The sequence below is a fragment of the Emydura macquarii genome, unplaced genomic scaffold, assembly GCF_026122565.2.
Source record: "Emydura macquarii macquarii isolate MOO-44397 ecotype Brisbane River unplaced genomic scaffold, CSIRO-AGI_Emac_v2 contig_2988, whole genome shotgun sequence".
Classification (NCBI taxonomy): domain Eukaryota; kingdom Metazoa; phylum Chordata; order Testudines; family Chelidae; genus Emydura; species Emydura macquarii.
This window is the reverse complement of record NW_027133125.1, coordinates 2,894,913-2,906,428: the sequence shown is the minus strand read 5'-3', so window position 1 is coordinate 2,906,428 and position 11,516 is coordinate 2,894,913. Positions and strand designations below refer to the sequence as shown.

General features: G+C 48.3%; 1 protein-coding gene across 1 annotated transcript in view; it reads left to right on the top strand.

The window, feature by feature from the left end:
• Positions 1–3,380: 3,380 nt before the first annotated feature.
• Positions 3,381–11,516, top strand: part of MAP3K2 (mitogen-activated protein kinase kinase kinase 2) — a 93,605-nt gene continuing 85,469 nt past the window's right edge. Inside the window, exon 1 of the mRNA XM_067570055.1 lies at positions 3,381–3,604. The gene's annotated coding sequence lies outside the window, so the exon portion shown is untranslated. The remainder of the gene's footprint in view (positions 3,605–11,516) is intronic.

Below are 11,516 nucleotides of genomic sequence, written 5' to 3'. Positions count from 1 at the left end.
AGGGGAGCTGCCACCTGGGCAAGTTGCAGGCTGATGCCGCCTGGCTGCCAGCCCAGGAGGTGGGTGACTGCCACCTGCTCCGAGCTGGGGTGGAGGAGGCTTCCACTCAGGCTGGGACCTGGGGATGTGGGCAGGCAGCAGGCAGTTGCTGCCCATCTTCAAGCTAGGGTGCGGGAGGCTGTCTCTCAGCTCAAAGCTGGGGCATGGGTGGCAGCCACCCAGCGGCGAGCCCAGCCCACAGAGCGCAGGAGGCTGCCGCTGGGCTCCCACCTGGGAACTGGGACCGGGCGGGACATGGGTGGCTGCCACCCGGCTTCCTGAAAAGCCAGCAGCTGCGACCCAAGCCAGCGGCTGCTGCCTGGCATCCCAAGAAGCCATTGGCTGCCACCTAGTTTCCCAGGACTAGGGTGGCTGCCGTGTACCTTCCAGCTAGGAGGTGGGACTGGGCGGGAAGCAGGCGGCTGCTGCCTGCCTTCTCCAGAAGTTGGCTGCACAGCTGCCACCCACCTCCCTTCATTGGGTTTTTTGCCACATACCCCCTGCCTGTGTCTCACGTACCCCCAGGGGTACATGTTCCACAGGTTGAGAAACTATGGTCTAAGGCACCTATCTCCCCACCTTCAGTGTATAGAAGTCTAGGCACCTAACTCAGGCTTTGTGTATTGCAATGCTGTTCCTGTGATTTTTCCAGGTACTGAAAAGGTAAGTGCTACAACCCTCAGCCTCGCTACGCCTAAGTCTCTTCATGGGTCTGGGCCTAAGTGCTGAACAATTAATTTAGATAATTTGGCTTCCTATTCTGCGCCTTAACAGCAGAACCATCCTGCTAATGTCAATAACTGTCTGGTCACAGATCTTTACAGAAGGCAAAGTTCAGTGTTACTCTAAAACTTTCCTTGAGCCATGGGTTGACAAACTAATCTCCTTTTCAAAAACCTGAGATGAAGTGAGAAGGATCAAAGGATATAGTACATAAACACCAAAATAATGATGCAATAACCATCTGAAGCCTTGTAATGTCAACAACATGTTTTGGGGAAGTCAGTGCTGAGAGATCACTGAAAACTTCCCCTAATTATTTCACATGCTGTTGTCACAATCCTCTCGCTTGAAATAGCACAATTTGACTCAAGGAGCCCAGAAACATCTATCAGTTACATGAATTAATTGCTGTTGGCCTTAGTTAGGCTGCATGTAACTGAATTTGCCTCTTGGTCATCACAGGATGGAGATGGTTGACCTCTTAGCTCCCTAAGTGCTATTCTTAGGCAAAATGATTTCTTTTCCTGTGGCTTGAAAGAAGAGGGTGAGATGTGTGTAATAGACTGGTGAGTACTGGCATTACTGCTTACGTATATGGCTTTAAACTTGTACCACCTTTCTTTTTCTCTACTGGGAACTTGTATTGCCTGACAGTACAGCTATATTGGTAATGATCTCTTTGTGAGAAACACAGCAAATAGTGAAGAAGCAATGTGAAATGTTGGCTGGTTCTCTTGTGTGGAAGATTCTGAGGACTCTGTCTTGCATTTGGGGATATTTGCACTTATTTGTTTGTATTATTATAGCACCTAGAGGCCCCGGTCATGGATCAGAACCCTATTGTGCTGGATACTGCACAAATACAGAACAAAAAGACTGACCCTGCCGCAATGAGCTTACAGTCTCAGACAACAGATGAATACAAATAGATGGGGAGTACAAGGGAACGATGAGACAACATTGGTCAGTGTGATGGGCAACGGTCTCAACGTTTTGTGGTGAAAAATTGCTCTGTCTACAAACTCCCTTCTTTGAGCCTTTCTGTTACATTATACTTAGGCTTCGCAAAATGTACTTTTTATATTTTTTAAATTTTGATAGATATCAATGTTTATTTTAAGCATTTCTTTTAGACTTTTATCTATTTACATTTTCATTGCTGCATGACATTATAGGTTTTAAGTATTTTCTCATTTTTATAGATTTAGATTTTCCCACTTGGCGGTTGGGGGAGGGGGCGTCAGATAATTTAATAACAGCAGCTGGTGGGAGTAAAAAAGTTAAAACTTTATAAATCATTTTAACACATATCATCGACATCACCTCAAAATACACAAAAAATATCCATAAATCAACAAACCATACCTGTTTGTATTATTCATTTGCTAGCGTATTTGGAACAAGCCTTCTTCGAAAGCCTAAATCAGTGGAGTTTGACTCTAAGAAGTCCTCAGGCACCATTTTACTTACTTTGCCGATCTGTTAGCGATGGAAGTATTTTGTCAGTGGGTGTGTGTAGGGTGAAATCCACGTTTACCGATACAAACCTACTTCTTCCAAGCCCAGTTATGCTACAATGCACTCCTCAGCCAATGGCGCAGAGGGGGTCAGATAAGCTGCACAGCCGGCAAACAGTGCCCTCGCACCAGGACACAGACATGCCTGAACTCTTCCTCCTCTCCGGCCTGACCCTCTTATGGCCCCCCCAACTGTGGAGTATCTCTGCAATTTGGGGGAACACCCCCCCACAGACCTGATGTGCTGCTGGTGCCTGCACAATAGCCCTGAGGTGGGTGCAGCAACCTTGCCCTACTGTGTGTCAGAGCCCCTATACAGCCAGCAGAGAGTCTCGGGGCAGGGGGCGTGCGGTTGGGCAGTAGGAGGGGCCTGAGTTCTCCTAAGGCCATTGGTAGCCCAGGGGCAGCTGGTGAGAGCTCGGCCCGGCCCAGCTGCCTACAGCAAGCCCCAGAGCCTAGCCTAGGTTCACACAAGCCTCTGGCTGAGCCAGAGCAGAGGCAGACACAATTGCGCATGCGCACGGCGAAAACGGGCGGTGGGCCGGCTCCTTCAACTCCACTGCATGGGCAGAGACGTGAGGAGGAGCCGGCCGCGCGGCTCCTCAGGCGCATGCGCTGGAATAACCGGTGGCTTTCCCATTGCGCAAGCGCCATTTGGGAGGCGGGGGGGGGGGAAGGGGGTTGTTGCTGCGTTTCCACCCTTCCTTCAGCGGCGGTTGGTCGCGCGGCGGGCTGAGCGCGTGCTCGCGTGCGCTTACGCCTCGTGTCTGGCGGCGTGACGTTTCCCGCTAGCTCTCCCCCCCGCCCCGCGGGCCCTGGCTTTGACGGCCCCTGCGCTTTACGTCACGAGTTTCTGCGTGGAGGAGGTGGAGCTTTCAGCAGGGACAGCGGCGGCGGCGGTCGCGGGTGCTTCACGTTGAAGGGTCGGGGCCCCCCCCCCTCCTCCTACGCCCCTCCCCCCACCGATCCGCGTGAGGGTGGCGGCCGCCCTCCCCTTGGCAACCCGCCCCCCTTCTCCAGCCCCCCCCAACCCACTCCGGCCTCTCTCCCTCACGGGTGTCTCCTCCTCCGGCCTCGGTCTCCCCCGTCACCCCCCCGCCGATAGGCCCGCAGCGTCCGGGGGGCTCGGGGCAGGCGGGCTGCGGGGTCCGGCCTGACAACCCCTCCCGCCTCGTCCCCGGAAACCTGGCTGCACCCCCCCCCCCGGGCCTGCTTCCCACCCGCGTCCCCCGAGCCTGCGCCGGGGCGGGGAGCTGTGGGGGGGCTCCCTGGGCTCGGGCCCCAACGGCTTCCTCCCCTCCGCCCGGGGATCGGTTGGGACCCAGGTAGGTGTGTGACGGGGATGGGGCAGAGCGGGGGGGTCGGGAGGGGAAAGCTTGGGGTGTCGAGGTGGGGGAGGGCCCCCTGAGTGCGTGGGGGGAGGGGAGTCTGAACTGCTTGGGGGGGAGCCACTTGGCTATCGAGGTGGGGGAGGGGAAGGACCCTGAGAGTGTGTGTGTGGGGGGGGGGGGAGCCCGAGCTGCCCTGGTAGGGGGAGCCATTGGGCTGCCGAGTTGGGGTGGTGGGTTTTTTTTGGGGGGGGGGACCCCGAGCTGTTGAGGTGAGTGGGGAAGACTATGAAGAGTAGAGAGTCTGGAGACACCAGTTGTAGGGTGATAGGTTGATGTCAAGGGGGGGGGGGGATTTTGATGAGCTGAACTCTTCACAGCAGAGCACCCTGCATGTCCGGAAAGCGCTCAGTATCTTGTGGGTTACACAACCAACCAGTAACAGGGCTACCCAGACCAAGTCACAAAGCTGTTAAAATGAAATAGTACAAGACGTTAGTTGTTTGTGGCTCTTGTGCCTGTCAATTGGAGATCGCAGCAGTGTTTATGTTATAACTTTAGAGCCTTGGTGGAATTGGGTGCTTTATAAATAATATTTATATTGAATTATAAGGTCAGGCTTTTGACGGTGTGCCATCCATTGGGATACTTCGTTTCTTTCCTTTAAAGCATTCTGTGATGGTGGCAGCACTATGAGATGGTTATGTGAGTTGGATATCACCAGGTATTTTTGTCAGAAAAGAGAGAACATTAGGTTCTTTTACTCCCCTCAGTTGTGAAGTGCGTTGCAATGCATGTAAAATATTTCCTTGGCTTCTGCTTTTTCTTGGCAACCAAATTTTTAAAGGTTTGCCACAAAATTGTTGGCTTTAAAGATCAAAGCATGAATGATGCTAAGCAATTATAGATATTATATCATCAAAGCTCTTTTTGTGGGGTGTGTTGAAGGGGATAGGGAAAGTCTGTCTTGCATATTTGTGAGAAGGGGGGCTTCTGGTACACACAAATAGCCCTAAGTTGTGCGATTCTTTTTAAAACAATGCAGTATTTTGCTGAGTGCAATAGGCCTTCAGAAATTCACTGCTACATATGTGGCAAAGGCTTAGCATTTGCAAGATGAATGTCTACCTACTTGTCTGCAAAACATCTTGGATTCTCTTGTGGAGCAGCACTTGTTAGAGAAGGTGAAAAAAATAGCAGAAAATTCTGTGTTTAATGTATTTATTTTATTGGGGGGAGGAGGAAGTGTTAAGAGAGATTCTGGACACTACATTAGAGTGATGAATTTTTTTTTATAGAATTGTTCTTCATGAAACTAAAAAATCTCATTAGGTGCAACATAGTAAGAAATATGGGAAATTGATATTTGCTTTGAGATACACTGTTTCTTATAGTTCAGTTTTTACGTACGTACGTGTGTGTGTGTGTGTGTGTACACATTTTGTATTTAAAAATGTGACTTGTAACTAATTCTTGGTTTTTCCCCCATACATTTATTTCAATAACAATGATGACATAGAAGCAAACTGATAATGTCAGTGATTAGTGTCACTAGATATAGAGTAAAAAGGGCCACCTAGGTTTTTATAAAGCAAAATGACAAGTTTTACAAATCAACTTGTATTTGGAGAAAATATGTATGTCCTGTTTGTCTTGCGAAACTCTTTGTATCATTGGTTTGCATGACATTAATGGAGGGCTATTGTGAAGAAAACATCCATTTCTTAAGTAGGGTTTGTTTCAGCTTGTTTGAGAGATTTCTAAATGAAAGTGTGAAAGAGAACCTATTTTAGGGATAACCACAGTGTTCAAGTACCTAGAAATCTTAAACAGTACTTGTAAATGTGAGGCGAGGTGAGGTGGGGTAATATCTTTTATTGGACCAACTTTTGTTGGTGAGAGAGTCAAGCTTTTGGGCTTACACAGAACTGCTCTTCAGGTCTGCAAAACTAACTCATAGTGTCACTGCTAAATACAAGGTGGAACAGATTTAACACATTTTAAGGGACCATTCAAGGTGAAGTGGCCTGTATAACACCTGTATAAGGAGGGGGGGAGGAAGTAACTGGATGGAGGGAGTTGTTAGTGGGTTACAGATTTATGGCTTATTACAACAATCCGGTGTGTCTATTGAGTCCATGACTTTTAGTATCTAGCAAAGTTCTGAATGAAAGCTCTCAGGCTTGTCTTTTGAAAGTGTTGTATTTGTTTCCTTTGAGGATGAGGACTAGTAGGTCAGATATAGAGCGATCCATAGGTGTGGAACCTATGGATCTTGAAAGGTGTGCTGTGTGGGGTGTTGATCATTGTAGCTTTGAAGATATATCTGCAGGTTTAGCATCTATTCTGGCAGGATCTGGGGCTGCTTTGAGTCAGTGTGTCATGGTCTTTGGGGAGCTTGGTTCTGATGATGAGCTTGGAGAGGTTGGGGGGTTGTTTGAAGGCCAGAAGAGGGGGTTCAAGAAAGATTTCTTTCAGGATGGGGTCCCCATTGAGTATGGGTTGTAGTTGTTTGATGAAACTGAATATGGTTCCAGTAGGGGGTGGTAGGTGACAACTAGGGGTGTGCAGTCAGAGTTGGTTTTATTTCTGTATTGTAGCAGGTTCTCTTGGGTTTTTTGTGTGGCCCGTTTTGTGATGCAATCTACTTCTCTGGTGGAGTGTCTTTATTTGGTGAAGGTGGTTTTGGGTGTGTTAGGGTGTATATCCCAGGCCTTGTCTACACTAGAAAGGTTTGTTGACAGTAGTTACATCGGTGATCGAAAAGCACTGTAATTACAGCGCTTGCGCCCATCCACACAGCACTCGTGTCGCCAAAACGCATCCACACTTGGTGCTCTAGCATTGACAGCGAAATCCCATTATGTAACTCACCACCTTGTGCCGCTAGGAGTTGTGGGAAGGCGGAGAGGATGGCAGCGCATCATGGATGCGGGCTTAACATCCCATGATGCATTGATTTCCATCCTGTTGTTCCTTGCATTCCTGTTTGCATTTCACAGCATTTTTCAACAGCCCCCCATTTCCTGAGCGCCAGCCATCTACATCTGAAAGGATGGATCCTACACTGCTCTCCACTGTTGCTGTCAGTGTTCTGAACACATTGCGGCTGATCGCACAGTATGTCATGAGCTCCCATTCAGAGCAGGAATCCAAGGCGCCTGACCTGCTGTGTGACATGCAAACGAACAGCACTGCATTATTGTTTGCATTCATGGAGCATCTGCACAAATTGCAATGCTGCTTTTGGGCACGTGAAACAAGCACTGAGTGGCGGGATCACATTGTTATTCAGGTCTGGGATGAGGAATAGTAGCTGCAGAACTTTCGAATGCACAAAGCCACCTTCATGGGACTCTGTAAGGAGCTTGCCCCTGCCCTGCAGCACAAGGACACCAGAATGAAAACTGCTGTCTTGGTAGAGAAGTGTGTGGTGATTGCCATTTGGAAGCTTGCAACTCCAGACTGCTACTGTCGGTCACTAATCAATTTGGAGACAGGAAGTCCACCATTGGCGTTGTGTTATCGCAAGTGTGCAGGGCCATTTACCACATTCTGCTACCAAGAACTGTGATTCTGGAAAATGTTCATGAAATAGTGGGTGGGTTCACAGTGATGGGATTCCCTAAGTGTGGTGGGTCGATAGATGACATTAATATCCCAACTTTGGCCCCGGACCATCTTGTGATGGTGTACATCAATAGAAAGGGGTACTTCTCTGTGGTACTACAGGTGCTTGTAAATCACTGTAGGCATATCATTGACATCAATGCGGGTTGGTCAGGGAAGGTGCATGACACGCCTCTTCAAGAACACTGGCCTATACAAGAAGCTCCAAGAGGGACTTTCTTTCCAGACCAAAAGATCCCAATGAGGGATGTTGAAATGCCCGTAGTGATCCTGGGAGACCCAGCCTACTCATTAATGCCATGGCTCATGAGGCTTTACATGGACAACCTGGATAGAAGCAAGGAATGCTTCAGTAACAGGCAGAGTATGTGCCATATGACCGTTGAATGTGTGTTTGGTAGATTAAAAGCTCTCTGGAGATGCCTCTTTGGTAGGCTAGACCTAAATGAGGACAATATTCCCATGGTTATCGCCGCCTGCTGTGTGCTCCATAATTTATGTGAAGCTAAGGGTGAAAAGTTTGCTCTTGGGTGGATCGCAAAGGCGGAGATCGCCTTCCATCTGAATATGAAAAGCCAGATGCTAGGGATATTAGAGGGGCACCACAGGAGGCCATTTGGATCAGGGAGACATTGAGGGCCCATTTTGAGAATGAGAACCAAGAGGGTGTTTTTGCTGTGCAGTTCTATGACTGCTATTCAGTTTGAGCTGTGTATCAGTGCAAAGTGAAAGTACCATGTGCAACACAGCAATAGAGTGCTTATTGTTCCCACAGCTTGTCTTTATTAAACAAAAACAGTTTACAAACGGAAACAAAACACTGGGCTGGAGGGGAGAAAGCAGTGAGGGGCAGTGTGAGTGATGATAGCTGGGTGCAAGTCCAATTGTCACTTTCATAACTGTCTGAAGGGGTGGAGTGTAAGGGATAACGAGACGAGATGGGAGTTTGGTAGAAATGAGGGGGGGGCGGGGTTTTGGATGTGTATGGAAAGCAGTTCTGTAGTAGCTGCAAGCGGGGGTGAGCATGCATGTACTCTGTCTGCAGTGTCACGATTGTCTTTACCAGCTCCGTCTGCTCCTCCATGTCCTTAATCATATGATCATGATCTGCCAGCACTTGGTCATGGTTTTCCCACCTTTCCTATCTATCAGTTCTCTGACTTTCAGACATAGGTTGTCTCTATGCCCTTTTTTCTCTTTTTGCCATCTGAGAGGACTGGAGGAGTTCTTGGCACATCTCTTTGCTTTTCCGAGGTCACTTCCTTTTCAGGCGGAGGTGCTCCGCTGGAGTTGGGGGGGGGGGGGGTAGCTGCAAAAGTCACATCTATGGAAGCACAGGAAACAATGAACAGAGGCATTATTGTGGGTGCCCTAACACTATAGATGCATTACTGTTAAACACACCTCTTTCTCAACGTCCCCTGGGAAGAGCACAGCTCTGTGATCAGTCTGGAAATGGTGAGTTTTTGCCAGGGGTGGGGGGCAATCTATCTGGGGTAGAGGTTCTGGGTGGGTGGCTGCTTTGAGCATAAATGTAGGTACATAGGGACAAAATTTCAAATTGTGCCACCATTCTCCACAGGCGGGGGCCATAGAAGCTGATATCTCGCTCCTGAGAGTAAACAGGGATGCTAAGGTGCATCTCCATGTGAGCAGCTTCAAATCAGGTTCCTACGCTGTTCGCCTGTGCGCCACTTTGGTCTCTGCACGAGTGATTGCTGATTGGTGCGGGAAAGTATCTTACAATGGGGGAAGAAACAGCCACTCTGCTGAGGAATCTGAGGCAGAGGATTGGCGAGTACCTCCACGAAAGTTTCCTAGACATCTCACCAGAGGACACCCGTGAAATCTTGGCATTCATTAACATGCTTCTCAGTCATGCTACCTAGCTGCGCAAGGGAATGGGAAGCACATGGAAACATGGCTACTCTTATGCATTTCTATCCCTTGAACTACCTCTTATCATTTACCAAAGCAAAGGACTCCCATGCCTCCTGTTAATAAGCAGCATCAGCCCCGAAAAACACTTAGGAGAGCTCCCCTCTTTTGCATCCTGCATGCCAGAGCTGCAGGGCTGAGACTGGCTGGAACCCTTAGGGGTTGCAAAGATATCCTGACTCCCCATGTCACCAAATGACCCCAGTCCCCGGTTACAGTTCCTCATCCAACTCCACCTCCTCATCAATGATTTCTTTGTAGGGGTCAAGTCCAGTGTTCGCTGACCCCGGGCACACGGAGGTATCCACGGGTGTCTTGGGGGTCCAGGCAGGGTCGCTGCTGTGGATGGCTTCCAGCTCCTTATAGAAGCGACAGGTCTTTGGCTGTGCACCAGGGCGATGGTTTGCCTCCTTGACCTTCTGGTAGCCCTGCCACAGCTCCTTGATTTTTCGCTCGGCACTTCAGTTTGTCCTGTTCATAGCTCTTCTGCGTCATGGCAGGAGAAATCTGGCAGTAGGTATCAGTTCCTTTGGCTAGAGTAGAGCTGGGACTGCATGGCTTACTCTCCCCAAATGCCAGTGAGATCCAGAAGCTCCAGTGTGCTCCAAGCGGGAGAGCGTTTGGTGCGTGCAGCTGCCATGGCTAGCTGGAAAGAATAAATGAGAGCTCTCCACACCGACTAAGCAGGAAGTGAAATTTCAAAAATTCCCTGGACTTTAAAGGGGGAGTGGTGGGTGGCTGCAGAGCAGCGGAGTTCAAACTGATGGCCAGAGTGGTCAGGATGGGCATTGTGGGAACTTCCTGAGGCCATTTACCATGACATAACCAACCTCAGTGTCTAGACTTGACGCTTTGTCGATTTACGTTGGGCAAAAAAAAGCTCTATGCCTCTCGTTGAGGTGATTTTATTTTGTTGAAAAAATAGGGCAGTTTTGTTGGTGGGGAGGAGGGAGCATGATTGCAGTGTGTACACCACCTCTGTTTTGTCAACAAAAGCTGACTTTGGTCGACAAAACTTTCTAGTGTAGACCAGGCCTCACACTTTCTCCTCTGAGCATATTCTGCGATATCTGTGTGCTTAGCTGTAAGTAACAGGTTTCTTGGTGTGTTTGGGGTGGTTACTTGATTTGTGAAGGTAGACATGGTTATCTGTGAGTTTTTTGTATATAGCTGTCTGTAGGGTTCCATTGGTGAAGCTGATTGTGGTGTTCAGGAAGGTGATGCTGGTATGGGAGTATTTCATAGAGTGTTGGATGGATGGATGGTGGTTGAAGTTGTGGTGGTGATCTATAACAGAATTTAGAGTCATCTGTCCAGCAGATGAAAATATCATAGATGTATCTTAGGTATATCATTGGTTTCATGGTGCATTTGTCCAGAAATTCTTCAAGGTGGCCCATGAAGAAGTTGGCATATTGGTGAGCCATCCTGATACCCCTGTGGTTTGGACAAAGTGTTTGTTGTTGAATATAAAATTGTAATGAGTGAGGATGGAATGGATGAGTTTGATTGTGTTTTGGGTGGATATCTGAGGGTTATCCATTGTCTTATAAATATTTGAGGCAGGCAGCTATGTTGTCATTGTGGGGGATGACGATGTATAGGGAGGTGACATCCATAGTGGCAAGGATGGTGTTCTGAAGGAGGTTATTAATATTATGAAGTTTCTGGAGGAAGTCGGTTGTGTCCTGGAGGAAGCCGGCCCTTTTTGTGATGAGTGATTTGAGGATGCTTTCTAGTAGTCTTGATGTTCCTTCAGTAAGGGTGCCATGGCCAGATATGATGGGTCTGCCTGTGTTCCCTTGTTTGTGTATCTAAAGAAGTATGTAGAAGGTCTCTGGGGTATGTTCATGGGGGATAAATTTGTAGAGTTTCTCTTGGAGTTGTTTGGGGAAGGATTTGATGATATTTTTAAATTCCTCGGTAAATTGTGGCGTGGGGTCACCTTTTGTTCTTTATAGTAGGTGGTGGTGTAGAGTTGTCAGTTGGACTCATTAATGTAGTTATCATGGTTGAGGACTACGGTAGTGCTCCCTTTGTCTGTTGGTTTGATCACTATCTGATGTTTAGTTTTCAGGGTCTGTATAGCTGTCCTCTCGGCAGTGGAGGATTGTGGTGGATGTGATGTTTCTTAAGGCTTTCACAGTTTGTTTTTTTTCCCCTGAAGCAATCAATGTGATGATCAAGAGTGTGGTTTCATCTGTTCTGTGGTGTCCAGTCAGATGATTCGTTTTTTTCTTATGATTATCAGTGGGGACGTGGTAACTGTGAGTGGTGTCGTCATAATGAAAGAATTCTTTGAGGTGGAGTTGGTGGGAAAATTCTCTAGTTCTCCACATGT